Source organism: Mytilus californianus, unplaced genomic scaffold (genome assembly GCF_021869535.1).
Source record: "Mytilus californianus isolate M0D057914Y unplaced genomic scaffold, xbMytCali1.0.p SCAF_7, whole genome shotgun sequence".
Lineage (NCBI taxonomy): Eukaryota > Metazoa > Mollusca > Bivalvia > Mytilida > Mytilidae > Mytilus > Mytilus californianus.
Genome location: NW_026262723.1, coordinates 16,714,491 through 16,731,937, shown reverse-complemented (window position 1 = coordinate 16,731,937; position 17,447 = coordinate 16,714,491). Strand labels below are relative to the sequence as shown.

At 31.9% G+C, this 17,447-nt stretch overlaps 1 long non-coding RNA gene across 2 annotated transcripts; it reads right to left on the bottom strand.

Annotated features, from left to right (window-relative positions):
- LOC127708122 (uncharacterized) lies at window positions 1–17,203 on the bottom strand. Of its 2 annotated transcripts, none has more exons than XR_007985164.1 (5): window positions 16,846–17,203; window positions 15,039–15,184; window positions 13,431–13,604; window positions 8,306–8,374; window positions 1–3,543 (listed from the first exon to the last, which is right to left on the bottom strand). It is a non-coding gene; the product is annotated as an uncharacterized LOC127708122 (long non-coding RNA). The 2 variants fall into 2 exon arrangements; XR_007985165.1 differs by lacking the exon at window positions 1–3,543 and adding an exon at window positions 7,786–7,837.
- Window positions 17,204–17,447: the final 244 nt, after the last annotated feature.

The window sequence follows — 17,447 nt, the reverse complement described above, 5'->3', positions numbered from 1 at the left end:
TGTTTTTTGGCACAAACTTTATTTCATACAATGTCATTTCAGTCATCATGAGTCACAAACATTACAATTTATAAATCAACTAGTTAATGTTCTTATTGCATCTATGCTAATAAGCAATGAAAGTTTGTGAGGGCTATTCCATTAAAATGTATGTGGGTTTTTGTTAAAACAATATTTTTTGCATAATTTGGCAAAATTTATGACTATTCTAAAAAAATTAACAGATTTGCCACCATAATTTGCTGAAATATTCATATATATATATATATATATTTCAATTTAGACTTGTATATATATATATATATATATAGTGTTCTTTACTTTTTAACCAGCATGTCAATGGGTGAGGAGTGGAGCCACATATAAAATCTAGAAAAAGATAAAATAAAGGTGCAACATTTATACAAAAATGGACTAAAACAAAATCTGTCCCATGGAATACATAATAGGCCTATATTATTTATCATTTTTTGCTGATGTCCTAATACAAGTTAATAAATTTTTCTTAATACATCTATATATAAGTTTTTGGTAAAATCCTGTTATAAGAAGACATTTCTAAACTAGAGGCTCTAAAGAGCCTGTGTCGCTCACCTTGGTCTATGTGCATATTAAACAAAGGACACAGATGGATTCATGACAAAATTGTGTTTTGGTGATAGTGATGTGTTTGTAGATCTTACTTTACTGAACATTCTTGCTGCTTACAATTATCTCTATCTATAATGAACTTGGCCCGGTAGTTACAGTGGAAAATATTTTGTAAAAATTTACAAAAATTTACAAAATTTATGAAAATTGCAAAAAAATTTAGTATAAAGGGCAACAACTCCTTAAGGGGTCAATTGACAATTTTGGTCATGTTGACTCATTTGTAGATCTAACTTTGCTGTACATTATTGCTGTTTACAGTTTATCTCTATCTATAATAATATTCAAGATAATAACCAAAAGCTGCAAAATTTTCTTAAAATTACCAATTCAGGGGCAGCAACCCAACAACGTGATGCCTGATTGGTCTGAAAATTTCAGGGCAGATAGATCTTGACCTAATGAACAATTTTATCTTCATCAGATTTGCTCTAAAGCTTTGGTTTCAGAGATATGAGCCAAAAACTGCATTTTACCCTATGTACTATTTTTTAGCCATGTCGGCCATCTTGGTTCGCGGGCGGGGTCATCGGACACATTTTTTAAACTATATACCCTAATGATGATTGTGGACAAGTTTGGTTAAATTTGTCTTAGTAGTTTTAGAGGAGAAGATTTTTGTAAAAGATTACAAAAATTTACGAAAAATGGTTAAAAATTGACTATAAAGGGCAATAACTCCTTAAGGGGTCAACTGACCATTTTGGTCAAGTTGACTTATTTGTAGATCTTACTTTGCTGAACATTATTGCTGTTTACAGTTTATCTCTATCTAAAATAATATTCAAGATAATAACCAAAAACGGCAAAATTTCCTTAAAATTACCAATTCAGGGGCAGCAACCCAACAACGGGTTGGTCGATTCATCTGAAAATTTCAGGGCAGATAGATCTTGACCTGATAAACAATTTTACTATGTCAGATTTGCTCTAAACGCTTTGGTTTCAGAGATATAAGCCAAAATCTACATTTTACCCCTATGTTCTATTTTTAGCCATGGCGGCCATCTTGGTTGGTTGGCCGGGTCACCGGACACATTTTTTAAACTAGATACCCCAATGATGATTGTAGGTTCAGAGAAGATTTTTGTAAAAGTTAACGACGACGGACGCCAAGTGATGAGAAAAGCTCACTTGGCCCTTTGGGCCAGGTGAGCTAAAACTATGATGCACAACAACTGTGAATAATAATAATAATAACCAAAATAAAAAATTATGTAGAGCATAAATTGACAACAACTCTGAAATATTTATGCTAATTTGCACTCAATACTGTTTATGAATCCACGATATGCTGGACACACTAATATGATGACCTAGCAATATGTTGACCACATTAAAATAATGAATGCAAAAAATTTACCACAGAATCAATACTAACATTACCTCAATTTGTGATGGAGTATGCACTGTAGGTGCCTTATTTTGAATTTGAAATTTTTGTGAAATGTACTTCAGACAAATCAAAATAAATAGATTATCATAAATGGCAAAACATTTTGAATCCCACAGAATAAAAACAATTGATTTATTTTTAAAATTAGAAAATTGGTAAAAAAATCATCTAATGTGAATAGATATTTGTAATTAAAGTTTCCTCTAATGAACAAATTTTACCAGGTATATTTGTTTATATGGCAAAGATAACAATGATACCATTAGGCCAACTAAAATTAATTAGTAGATTTTCATGCAGATTTTTGAAAAAAATGGGGCGGGTAGACGGATTTTATTTTTTTAATTTTAAATTTCCTCCTAAACCATTTTGAGACGTGTTGTTCATTTACACAATGTACAAGGGTAATAATAAGCTTACATCATGTTTATATAAGGAATTCTACATTTTTTTAAAATTCTTAAATCAATATTTCCGATTGGCAACCATTGTTCTACATGTAATTGCCGCTTTAGAAACCGATTTTCAGTAAATAGCAAAAACGTGGAAAAATGTTCTCTTTTAGATTACATAGATCATTTTTTGCTTTCTAAGTTGTGATTTATAGTGCCCATAAAATGAAGCATATGCATTGGTATGCAACACAAATATTATGAGTACAGAGTGAAATGAAAACTCAAACTGTGTTGAAAATACTAGGGTTCATGCTTTTAAGATTCTTATGCAAGGTGCAAATATAATTACAATGTAAAACATGAACTGAACCAAAAAGAAAAAGTTGTTTTATAACTCTATTGAAGGGCTGAAACGACAGCCTTGGAGGTAAATCTAAGCCATGGCAGCTATAATACATTTTGTACGTTGGCCGACTCTTTGTACTCAATATACGGTCATAAATCGCACGGTTCGTGCTTCTGTTAATTTCTTTATTCCAGTCATGATTTTGTATCAATGTGTTCCATGATTTTTGCGCTTTGGATATCATTCAGTCTAAATTTCCTTACACAATGTCATTGTATAAATAAAATAATTCACGGTTTTATATTCACTGAAATTTGTGACATACCGCGATTACGGTTCTTGGACACCGCCAATTACTTGTAACCCGAATAATTTATGTCCTTCTAGTAATCAATCTATATTCTCAAAAGATAATGTTGTCATCATTGAGCAGAAGACTATGTCGACTTATATTACTCGAAGAAATACGAAAACCGAAATTTGAAAAAGGAAGTTTAAATGAAACGAAATTATCGGCGGTTACCGGTAACAGAAATGAACAAAATCCGGAAATCGTATATTTTTAAAAATTAAAAAAATCGGGGCGGGACGATTTCAGAGGGTCGGGCGGGATGAAAATCTATCAATTAATTTCAATTGGCCTTATTTGTGCCAAAATTTGGTGGTCATATACAAAAGAAATATTAAAAGCATTTCAAATATGAAATTCTTGTATATCTGTATCTTTCCTCTATCAATTTTCTTCCAAAAATGACCTGAAAATAAAATCATTGTTTCATGGCTATTAATTATAATACTTTTAATAAATGATATGCAAAACCACCTGTTAGTGCTAAAATTGAATTTTTCAATTTGAATTATCAACCTACTTTAATAAAGATTTTTTTCACATCTCCCCTCTGATTATAGAATCCATCTGCAAGAGATAGTTTAATTTGCAAAAACTAATCTATGAAGAGTATAAAAATAATGTTAGCTACAGATAGTAAAATGTATTTTGTTTCGATAATGAAAAATTTGATGTCATATCCAGAATGAGCAGGTAGGCATTTCAATGTGTTGTTTATCATTAACATCTACATCATTAGGTCTCTGGTGGAGAGTTGTCTCATTGGCAAACTTAATACCACATCTGATAACTAGCTGGGTTGGAGTAATATAGATAATTTATCACAGGTTTTTTTGTGTTTATCAACTTGAAATAGATAAAATTTGAGATCTATTTTTTTTTATTCTAAAACATATAAGGGCTGTTCCAGAAAATACTATGTCCCCCAAAAAAACATATAAGGGCTGTTCCAGAAAATATTATGTCCCCCCACGGAAGGTTTTTATTTTAAAATTTTATGTGGGTGGTTGTATTTGAAATATTCAAATACCAAAATGCAAAGGGAGTGTTGTTCTAATTTATTTTTATTTCTGTGGGTGGTGGTGGTAAAAAAAAAATGCTGTCCTTGTTGTAATATGAAAAAATAATTTGTTTTATTTTGTGAAAAAAAATATAGTCTAACGTAAGAAAAGTTTCTTTTACAAGGGATAACAGATATGATATGCAATGCAACTAAAACACACTAGACCACAAGATATATTTACTTTGTTTGATATTTATAAAATTCATGATTTCCCTATCCCTATGAAATCAACAAAGAAACTAATAAAATGCTTCGCTGAGCGCAGCCTGATACTACTGCAGAGGTAGAACCCTGAACAGTTGGGGCAAATTTGGACACAATATTCAAGCTTGATACTGTCTGAATTTGGATTCTGATCAAATTTTTGACATAATATAGGTTTCTGACACGAAACAAATATTGTCAAAGATCTTAAAAATCAATTGCGCAATACTGCACATTTAAAGATTTCTTCTTAAAAGTTTTACAAAAAATTTGAAATTAAAAAAAGTTTGAAAAAAAAATATGAACCCCTTAAAAAATTGGAAAAAAAAATCCCCCCAAATTTTTTGAACCCCCCCCCCTGGTGCAATTACCCCCAAACTCAAACCCAGCCTTCCCTTTGTAGACTGGAACCATGTAGGCAACTTTTAGAGAGATCCATACACTTAAACACAAATTATTGTCTGGAAACTAGAAAAAAAAACTTGTTTTTGGCCCCTTTTTTGCCCCTGAGTCCTGCATGTTTGGGGCAATTAATTACCCCCAAACTCAATCACAGCCTTCCCTTTGTTATATGGAACCTTGTGGTACAATGTCAGAGAAATCCATATGTAAGCCAAAAAATTGTCCCATGAAATTGTGTCTTCTTGAACTATATTTCACAGTTCATCTGTGAAATTTCGTTCACGGGACAGAATATCACATTTGTAAACTATAAAATAGTGTCTCCCTTAGTGAAAAATTGTCCCTAGTACTTGGACATAATTTCATAGATGTTTTATAAAAATATATGTCACATGGGACAATTTTTCATAGTGTAGCTGTTTTTTTCTGTCCCTAAAGATTAGGGACATAATTTAGCAATCATTGAAATGTTTTAATCAATTAGTTAAATCATAATTGAAATTTAAATCAAGACAACACAGATGTGAACAAATATGGAAAGTGGTGAATATAAACAGCTATATGACTTTTTGTTTGGTGGTCAATACCCTCCAGAGTTTAATAATAATGAAAGAAGATCATTTAGAAGGAAGGCCAAGCCCAAGCAATTTGAAATTAAAAACAATGAAATGTTTTATATACATGCCTCCAAGACCCAAACGTATGCGCACCCGTATGAAATTATAAGGCGTATGACGCCTGGAAATAAGGCGTAAACCAGGCGTAAGTGGTAGTTACGTGTCTAGATCCAGGCGTAAGGGAGCAGGAAATGTAAATTTGTAGTCCTTAGGGCGTAGAAAAAAGTGGTAAACCTGGCGTAAATTGAAATAAGCAAGGCGTAAATTTTCTTACGGGCGTAAAACTGTTGGTATGGCGTAAATCATAATACCCATAATGCTTTGTTTAAAGGATCATGGGAATTTTTTTCAAAATTTGGCTCTTTGGTTTTAGTTTGCAAGAGTTGGACTTATGGCAGCTTCATACGTTTAGGGATAATTAGCTTGTTTTGTGCTTTTGGAAGAATTTGAAATTGGAAATATGGAATCAAATTGATAAATAAAAATTGTGAAAAAAATGGAAAGTAAAACATGGTAAATAATAATTATGTGAGTATAATCTAAGTTATTAAGTTTTAAGTTCAAACAGTAATTTTGAAATCCCAAAACCTTGATCCTAGCTTGGATAATAACAATAAAATCTTTTACATGAAGTTAAATTGCAGTATTATCATTATATTTTAAAGGACATTAATTTATAAAAAACTTAGTTAATTAAAATGCTTAAGTTTTATTTCAAGAAAAATTAATTGTCATAATTCTTATTTAAACTTTAAACTTATTTGAGCCAGTGTCTGTCTAAAATGTATTTATTAATATATTAGCTAATCTTCAATGGTTAATATTTCCAGTTTTATGTCAAACAATGAGAAATTAAAGCAACAGTACAGAAGTTTGTATTAAATACACAAAAGTACACAGCTAGGGTAATACACTGATTTGAAATAAATGTAGTATTATGTAAGGATATTACGCCTTGTTTATTTATTGACCAGGCGTACTCATTTGCATATTACGCCTGGTTTTCTCTGGACCAGGCGTACTCATTTAAATATTACGCCTAATTTTACGCCTGGTTTCCGCCTCAGTTACGCTTGGTTTCCGCCTGGTTTACGCCTGGTTGACGCCTGGACATGCATTCCTTAAACACTGCAATGACGCCCGGATAAAGTATGATTTTTACGCCTGGTTTCCGTGTCATATACTGGCGTCACAGTTCGTACAGGCAAGAAGAAACGACAATCGAGTATTTATGAATATTATTCATGATATTATTGATCTTGTTAAATACTGTATATTTAAAAACAAATGTCGATTTAGTCTTATTATTTATTGTAAATTAAATTGTTTGGTATTAGACAAGACTTTTATGCAATTTGGACATGATTTCACTATGAAAAAATATCCAACAAAGGTTAAAATAGAATATCTTTTCAAGGGACACTTTTACACAGAAGTGGGACAATATTTTATAATAAAATTCTGTCCTGGACAAAATTTCACAGGTCATATCCGTGAAATTTTGTCCATGGGACATAATTTCATGGGGGACACTATTTAATCCTACACATACACTTACACACAAGTTATTGTCCAGAAACTAAAAAAATGCTTGTTTTTGGCCCCTAAATCCTAAACTGTTAGTACCATAACCCCAAAAATCAATCCCATTCTTCCTTTTGTGGTATTGAACCTTCTTGTAAAATTTCATAGAGATCAATTGACTTTAACTAAATTTATTGTCCAGAAACCAAATGTGTCATCGGACAACGATGACAACGACAGTATCATAGCATTATACGAACCCAAAATTTTTTTTGCAGTCATATAAAAAAACATGAGGTTGTCAGGTGTAGGGCCATATTTTAGTGATGCACATAAACAAATGCTTAATTCTGTCCCAAACAAAAGAGAAACATTTAATACAGTTTCAGGTTTCATAAATTTTGACACCAGAAACTAGACCATTTTTGATATTTAAGTGCTCACAAGTTAAACCAAGTTAAATTATCTCTACATCTATACAATTGTCATATGTGGAGCAGGATCTGCCTACCCTTCCAGATCACCTGAGAACACTCCCAGTTTTTTGTGGGGTCCGTGTTGCTCAGTCTTTAGTGTTATATGTTTTGTGCACTATTGGTTGTCTGTTGGTCTTTTGAATGTTCATTTGGTATCGTTCTCTTATTATAGCTTTTGATATATTAAGGAAAAAATGCAATATAAAGAGAAAAATAAAAAGAAATAAATGTGGATTTCTTGAATTAAATAAGTCAGTTTCCTGATAAATGGAAAACTCTATGCAAGAACTCAATAGAAGGTAAGCCAAAGGAGAGATTTTTTGTTACACATTGTTAATATTCCTTGGTTCAGTGCTCACAAGTTAAACCAAATTAAAATCTGTATGTGCTTGTCCAAAATCTGGAACCAGGAGCCTGAAATTCAGTGGTAAGTTTCCATATTAATTGTTTTTCATTTTATTTTGTCATAAATCTGGTCGTTATTCTTTTTAATTTGTCATGTTCAGATCTTTAATACTCATTGTTGAAGGCATTATTTATTGTCCCTTATATCCACATCATTTGTGGATAGCTGTCATATTGGTAATCATACCACATCTCCATCTTTTTACATTCAACACTCACTTAATTAAGTTAAAACAACATTTGTAACTAAGGAAAGAGAAAATTAAGATATAAATAAACAGAATAAACTTGGGTAATTTACAAATCTATTATTTTCCTTTGTAATACTGTAAAACATCATATATATTATCATCTTATACACCGACATCAACAATGTCAATATGAAGTGGAAATGAAGTATTAATGCTTGATATTTACTGAAGCAATCCTCTTTACCACAGGAATTTTATACAATGCTGGTAATGTAATTATACTGACCATTTGTTTTCAATTTCCAGTATCAGAAGAACTTCCAGTAGGTTTTTCAATGACCCAGCAAGGATTCACCTGAAAGAAGTAGACATTTTTTAATATAATTTTGACAGATTGGGGAAAAAGCATGTTCCACAGTATAACTGCGAATAATGACAATCTATTCCTGGCATATCAATACAAATAATGACCTTCTACAGTTCACATTTAAAAAAAAATAACTGGTATGCATAGGACGTTACATTTAAATGAATATTTTTTGTGATGTTTATTTTTTAATTTATAATTGTGAAAATTGTGATGGGTATATGGGCAATAATTTGGTATTTGGCCTTTGGTTTCTTTTTGTATCTTTTTTTTTAAGTTCTAAAACTTTAACTTTTATTCTGTGGGTTGTGTTGGTGTGAGACTAGTATTAATGGAACAAGTAGGTTTTTCGAGGAAAAATTAATCAATTTTAGATTCACCGTTTTCGTGACAGGTAACCAAACAGGAAACAAAACTTTATTTTCTTTATTTTGCACAATTTATTTCAAAAGACATAAATGAACACCATTACTAGTGTTACTTGCTTCATGTTAATATTTAAAATCTATTTTCAATGTTAAATTAAGGTTTTTTTTAAACGCGACAGGAAACCATAAGAAACCGAAAGCATTTTTTTAGTGTTATTTTATTGGAAAATCAGCTTAAAATAATCTGAACAGTAAACTTTTTCTTGATAATGTTACTTATAACTTTAGTTTTTAAATTTAGGACTGTTTTTGATAAAATTTTTCCAATAGTCAACAAAAATTATAAGAATATAGAAACAAGGGCACTAAGTCTTTAGGATGTCACTATAATAAATTATTTTGGGCATCGACTTGCATCTACTGATTTTGACTACCAATGTATTTTCTCTTGCTTTTTGTTATAATTCTTGTACACTTTTATATGTAGCACATGTGCCTACTAACCCTTAGAAACCCAATGCAGTGTGCTAGCTAGCTCTGTAACACAATTGCATGATTTACACTTTGTGATTATGCGTCACTAACCAGAAAATTTAAGCACTGTAAAAACTGGGAGAATTAGCTACTGCTACTTATTTTATATAATGTACTTTTCTATAAAGGGCTGTTCCAGAAGTGAATGTATTGGGGTGTTGGGAGGCACTTTCTCAGCTCTCACTTTTGATTCAATTGGAAAGATGCATGACATTTTAAATTTCTAAATTTTATTGAACACAAAACAAAAAGCGTGATCCAACAAACATATTAATGTTGGGAACATCCAATATGTGAGTGATGTCCACAGTATAAGTAGTATCTTGTAACGTCCGCCCTGTCCCTTGCTTTTTGTAAAATTGCATGTTTTATATAGATTTAATAGGCTGTTGGTTTTCCCGTTTGAATGGTTTTACACCTGTAATTTTTGGTGCCCTTTATAGCTTGCTGTTCGGTGTGAGCCAAGGCTCCGTGTTGAAAAATGTACTTTGACCTATATTGGTTTACTTTTATAAATTTTGACTAGGATGGAGAGTTGTCTCATTGGCACTCACACCACATCTTCTTATATCCAATAAAAGTTTGAATTGTTTTACATTTGTGATTTCGGGAACTTTTATAGCTGACTATGTGGTATGGGCTTTGCTCATTGTTGAAGGCCATACAGTGATCTTTAGCTCAGCTGTAAATTTCCGTGTCATTTGGTCTCTTGTGGAGAGTTGTCTAATTGGCAATCATACCACATCTTCTTTTTTATAAAGACAAGATTCCATATACAAAACCATTATTTTGCGGGTGTATAGAAATTCAATGAAATCCTATAATTGTTTACACCCTTTCATTACAACTGCAGGAAAATTACAATTAAGTACCATGGATTACAGAAATATAACCAAAAACCTCATATACCAAAAAGAATAGCCTGGTTTATTTCACTAAATTTCTTTCCAAAATTTGTGACCACGAATATATAAATCTTGATTAATAAAAAATTCTAAACAACACGAACCCCACCAAAAAGGGGGGGTGATCTCAGGTGCTCCGGAAGGGTAAGCAGATCCTGCTCCACATGTGGCACCCGTGACATGTTATTTCATGCAATGTTTTATGGCAAATTTGATATAGGAACATATTTTCAAAGCAAAATGTTACTTTTAAGTTGAAAAGAAAAGTGTTTTGATATATTGGCCATGCAGGCAGTGAACCGGCACTACTTACCTGAAGGGAAATAACACTTTTGAAATGCTATGAAATTGTGACGCATACAACTAAACTGGATACAACATTGGCGGTTTCCATGTATTGATTTACTACTGGCATACATATTTATTTAGATTTGCATCTCTGGTTAAACTCTGTCTTAAATGTAATAGTATTACTATTAAACTCCTAAATATGTGTTTGTTTTAAAAAAATTATAGTGCAATTTATTCGGAGAATTTCCATGTTTTCTTAATTGATACAGGATACCATAATCGTTGTATCTTGATGTTTTAGCCAAAAAAATGTATTTATTGGTTTTGAAATTCCAATTTTATACAATTAATTCCAATGTCAAATTCCTATTAATCCAGTAAAGTAAAAAACTTTTAACTTGGAATTAAAATCTTATAATAGGCATCATGTGATATTTGTGACATGTACACCATGTACATGGTTTCCACATGTTGACCTTCTTTAGTGGGCTAAAATCGATAAAGTACTTCCTTTCAAGTCATGCATGGTAAAACTTCACTTCTCCTTTGACAATATTATTGCATTTTTGAAAAGTGTTTGCTGAATATGATTAAAATAAAAAAATAAAAATTGTGACAAAGATACCAACTCTGTACATTCCAAGTGTAACGGTATATCAACATGTATTTTTTTTTAAATTATCTGTATTTACCTAAAATATCAAGCACAATTTAATGCTAAAGCAAAATCAATTCATCGAGCATCGGCAGAATGATAAGAGACGTAATGTTGATTGAATTTTCCAAGGACCCTTTTCATCGTTATCCGGAAACAAAGTGTGTTGTAACGTCCCTGGAATAAGAAATCAATTTTGTCAAGTCATTGGGCATTTATTTTCACTCAAGATAGTGTGCAACATTATGCACGTAGGAAATATAATAGACCCCCGTCGCGATCTCTTTCAAAATTGTATCTTCCTTTTTTAAACAATATGAAAACAGTCTACAGAATATGCTTGCTACTATCCCGTTGGAAACAAAAACGATGTTTAGACCTAATATTTCCTATACCCGGCCGTAAGCGCTTAATCACATGTTAGCCACATGTTTCACGTATATGACCGGAAATGATTTGGACTGAACGACAAAAACAATTTTAAGAAAAATAAAAGTAAATAACTGGACTTCTGTTTCGTGTGAAATGTAACGCATAATGATAACGTCATTTTCTAACTTAATTATTACGAAGGACAAAACTAGAATGTAAATAATCACTGATTTACCTGTTTGAACATCTCGCGAGAGTTCATATTTGCATATTGTTATGAAGAATTCAAGTACAATAAAGCAGACTACACCATCTAAATTTTGCGTTACGAAATCGGAAACCAAAGTAACGCTACTTTTCTTACACCTGCTACAAAAATAGTTATAGTTCTTGGCAATTTCTTCTGACTATTCTTTTTGAACGATGTTCTTTATTATTTGAAAGCAAAAGGTACGATTTTGCAGGCGACGATTATCTTTAAATTGGGCAGCATTACGCACTTCGGAAGCGAAAATAACGCTAAGAAACGACATACAAAAGTGGCCAAATAATCTTAAATATTTGTTTATTTCAAGTTCTCTCTAGGGGAGATTAGAAAGCACCTATATTTTAATAGAAATAATAGCATTTGATGGTGGAGCAACAACTTCTCTCAACAAAATGCAATATTTTATCACTTTTCTATCCTTATCGGAAACGGACCCCATACCAAATTATTGCCCATATATAGGTTGAGCATAAAATATTGACAAGTTATTTTAATCACAGCTTTTTTATATACGGTCTGTCCATCAAGCCATAACATAAAATGGGAAATCATAGTTATATTCTTAAATGAGATGCAGGTCAAAACAAATTGTGTTTCAGAGAGAGAATATATCAAGTTGTCCAGAAAAACAGAAGATAGTTTGATCAATATGGCAATTGGCATTTGTAGCATATTAGGTTTTGATTGCAGCGCCAGATCATTGGTACTATTTAAAATCTTATAACTACTACTAGGTTGATATATCTGTAAGTGAACTGCAAGTATCACAAGCCACTAGTTGCCAGTACTAAGCTGAAGGGCACGCTAAAACGGTTATTGATTGATTGATTTTTTTATCTAATAAAACTTTAAAATCATTTAAATTAATGAATACATGTACATGTTTTAACTCTTTAAGTATACTAAATACCAATCAATATTACCCTTAATTTAAACTTTTGTGAAATATATAGAATATATATCTACAAAGCAAAATGTAAATTAGTTTGAGATAACTATGTATTCACTATTTCTGGTAACACTATCAAACTTTCAAGCAACATTTAGATATAGTCGCTGTCCCCATCAACAGATCAACCTAGCTAGCAGCAGACTAATTCTCGAAAACAACATGTTTACACAGAGAAATTAACAGAAATCGATTTTACTTATTTCTACATCAGCCATATTGGGATAGTGGTAACTGCAGTTACTATGATCAGTTTAACACCAGTGATCTTTCTTTTTTTTTCAATCAAAATCAGCAGCTATTATCATTGAAATATTCTGCAGTTACAATTATCTTTCAAGTGATTTGTCCACAAGTTGCCATTATCTTTTTATTTAAGTTACGGTTATCTTCCTAAAATATTTGATGGATATTATTTCGGTAACGAGGCCATACATGATATTTATAACACACATACACAACAAAACAGTACAGATCAAACTGGCGGCTGAGTAGTTCTTGAAAACAACACATTTAAACGGAAAATTAACAGAAATCGATTTTACTTATTTCTACCTCCGCCATATTGGGATCATGGTAACTGCAGAATATAAAGTTCATCATTAGTAAGATGAAATCATCTCTTTAGTCTTAAAAGTTTTGTTCTCTACCGACCCTCATTGTCTATTTCTAGATGTCAGTTAAGATATGAGGCAGATTTACCTGTATCTGTTGTATCCTTTATTTCAAGTTCAATGGGATACATGCGTTCAACAAAGTCACCATACTTTGAATTATTCAATAAAAGGAAATCATCTTTATAGCAAGTTAAGGAGATCGATCGAATGCAATCTTCTTTTCAATTCCTCCTTAGAAGCTCCTGTACATACATGAAGTCTGCCTCAAAAGAAAAAAAGAACAAATATGAGTACAAATGTATATGTTGATCATATGCTAAATTGTTTTTCTAGCCAAGAAATTTAGAAACGATCCAGGTAAACTTATAGATCCTTTAAATAAACTGATTCGAAAAGGTTACCAAAGTCAACAATGTATTATTAGATCTTTGAATATTGCTTTTATTGGTATTAATATTGATTATGCTATCAGTAAATTAAAATCAAACTAAATATCATAGTTATATACATTATGCACATTCATGGGTCTACAATCTGTCAATACCTGTATCTTGGCATTGCACAAGGTCATGTTTTTCTCGGACTGTTTATGATGCCTTTTCACTAAATCCATTGGATGTTGCATGTGTATTAATTGATAATTTAATTAGTCTTAGATGTATGATTTTTTTTATTAGTTCTTGTTGGCTTTGAACTACATGAACTAGCTGTCAGTAACTGCGAGTACTCTCAGATCTATACTTAGTGTATGTCATAAGCCTGTCCAAGTCAGGATCCTGTTATTGACAGTGGTTAATTAATTGTCACTTGTTGCTGTGTAACATACAGTGTTCTCCTTTTTTCACTAAGGTAAGGTGGGTGTTTTAAAAAAACCACTTGCAACCGGGTGTTTTTTTTTTTTAAAAACATTTCCAACCAGGTTTTTTTACTGTTGGTGGGGGTCACAAAAAGAAGGATTAGTATTGTATTCACATTTAATTTGACGATCGGCCATTATTGTCTATGAAAACAAATCAGCGAGGCGCGATTAGTATTTAAATTTTTACGGTGCTGAACTGAAAAAAAATCCAGAATTTGAAAAAAAAGCCGACCACCTCCTAAAATGGAAAGGTGGTCTGCACAAAACTCTGACATATTTGTTTTTCGCTCATTAATTACTTTAGGCCGTTAGTTTTCTAGTTGTTGTTGTTGGGATGTACAAGTACTCATCCATGTCCAATTTGTGTTTTTGTTACATGTATTAATTTCTATTCGTATATCCATGAGATGAGTTAAGCCTTTTTCAACTGATTTTTATAGTTTGTTGTTATGATGTACTGTTACACCACTGTTCCTGGTTAGGGGAAGGGTTGGCGTCTTCAAACTAGTTTAACCCTGCACATTTGTATGTGCCTGTCCCATGTCAGGAACGTGTAATTCAGTAATTGTTGTTTGTTGCTGAGTAATACATATTATTTTTTACATAAATTAGGCCATTAGTTTTCTCGTTTGAATTGTTTTACATTTTTTATTTTGGGGCTTTTTATAGGTGACTATGTCATGTATGTGGTGTTGGTTTTGCTCTTTGTTGAAGGGGTATGCTGACCTATAGTTGTTAATTTCTGTGTCATTTGAAGACCGACAATATTTTCTTTAAAGATTTGCTTATCGTTATTTCAAATTATTTGAATAATTTCTGTGCAATGTGGTTTACCCTAAAAACATCTTCTCATATGTGAACTGTTGGTGTCCAATTGTTATTCTTTGTCATATTGTCTGGGAATTGGTCATACCGTATCACTGCTGGATAAGATAGTATCTTGCTCTTTACTTCATCAAAAACTTTAAGGGCATCTGTACCTGAAAATAAGGATTTATTCATGTATGTGAATAATTAGCTAACTTAGAATAGTTTAGAGGGATTTTTCCCCACAAAAAAAAATGACATCATTACAATATTATCTTTGAAAAAAGCAATACTACTGGAATTTATTCAAGAACTAATTATATGAAACATTTATTGACATTCAATTGGCTCCATCTTATGGAGTAACGTTTATACATATCTGAACTTGTTCGATTCGCTCGTGTATGTATTATAAACAACATATTTGATTTTAATGGAAGAAATCTCTGTATTACTGAAAATTATTACATCAAAGTTTTTTATATCACAAACTAGTCAAAACATTTACAAAATATTATAATCGGTACAAGGACATCATTCATACATGTAAATAAAAATCAACATGTAGACATATTATACATTCAGGTATTTCACTTTGATGTGCAATTAAAATTCACATCAAATATTTTATGGTAATATTCTATACAAAGCACAACAATATGTTAGCACAACAATATGTTGTCAGTCACCTCAGTAAACCTCATGCAGTTTATAAAAGTTTAATCTGACTTATTAAGAAGGGATATATAGTAACGATACTGTTTTTGGGTAATTAAAGATGGCATATTTTGGAATTAATATTGATTCATTCATAGGGTCGTTAAATCAGATGTAAACACATTTATTCTAAAACTAGTTATTGGCAAGATACAGGATTTTCTCGCTGCATTGAAGACCCATTGGTGGCCTTCGGCTGTTGTCTGCTCTTTGGTCGGGTTGTTGTCTCTTTGACATATTCCCCATTTCCATTCTCAATTTTATGTTCTTCTCATATATTTAACGATGGTATGATACTACACCCTAAACAGGAGGGATTGTGCTTGATTTTCATATGATGATTGAAGACATAATCTGTCAATCAGTTTAGTTCAAGTCTCACTCACTGGAACTGGCAAAAAATTGTCAGTAACTGATAGTAGAACTTTGTAAATTTATGTTTCTTCATTGACAATGTACCTATTCTGACATGTGACTAGGACTTGTGCATAGTGCTGTGTGTTTGTTTATTCTACATTGGCTAGAGATGAAGACCTATTTGTAGCCTTTGGATTATTTCTGCTCTTTGGTGGGGTTGTTGTCTCTTTGACACATTCCCTATTTCAATTCTCAAATTAAATGATTCTCAATTTTAGAATGTGTGTTCTTTTGAATTTAAATTTAATGTATGCTGCAAAAGAGGGACGAAAGATACCAGAGGGACAGTCAAACTCATAGATCGAAAACAAACTGACAACGCCATGGCCAAAAATAAAAAGACAAACAGACAAATAATAGTACAGATGACACAACATAGAAAACTAAAGACTAAGCAACACGAACTCCACCAAAAACTGGGGGTGATCTCAGGTGCTCCGGAAGGGTAAGCAGATCCTGCTCCACACGTGGCACCCATCGTGTTGCTTATGTTATTACAAATCCGGTAAATAGTCTAATTCGGTAAGTCACATTCGTGAAAAGGGAAGGGTATTGTAGTTACGACATACATTTGTAAGGAATATGCAACTGAGTCTCCAATAAGAGTAGTATAAATTTTCAATGTTCATAAGAAAGCCAGAAAACGTTAATACAAGTACAAAATCAGGTGATGTTGAATACGCTAAAATAAAAGTTTTACATATTCAATAACTGCTAATATCTGTATCTTGGTTGCTGTACGTTTCAAGTTTTCTTTCCTTGTTGAGAATTGCCAAAAACTGCAGTCTATGCACTGAGCTTCAACAAAGAAAATATAAACAAACCATTAGCAATCAATCTTTTCACACAATATGTAATTATTATATTACCTATACTATTATTATTATATGGCAACTTTTTGAATTTTTTCCCCATATTTTCAAATTGTATTTATAACCACACACAAAACACTCAAGCAACACACAAAATAAACCAAGGGGTGGTTAAAAGTAAAACCTACAGTTGTAACAGTGGTTTGATTCCGCCAGTGTACTTTATCTGTAGGATGAAAATCCCTAGTGTTTATTATCCAGCAACAAAAATTCACTAGGGTTTTTTATCCGGGTCCAGTGTAAAATATCCACCACTCTTGATAAGATTCTATAGAGAGTTTTTTGAAGGGGAAATGTATAAAAATGGGGCTTGGTATTTTTGGGGGGTATTTGAATTAACTATTTAACTTGCATAGCTTATTTATGTAAAAAATGGACAAAGTAAACTTAAGTGAACTTTTTCATCCATGGAATGTTCACATAAATGTTT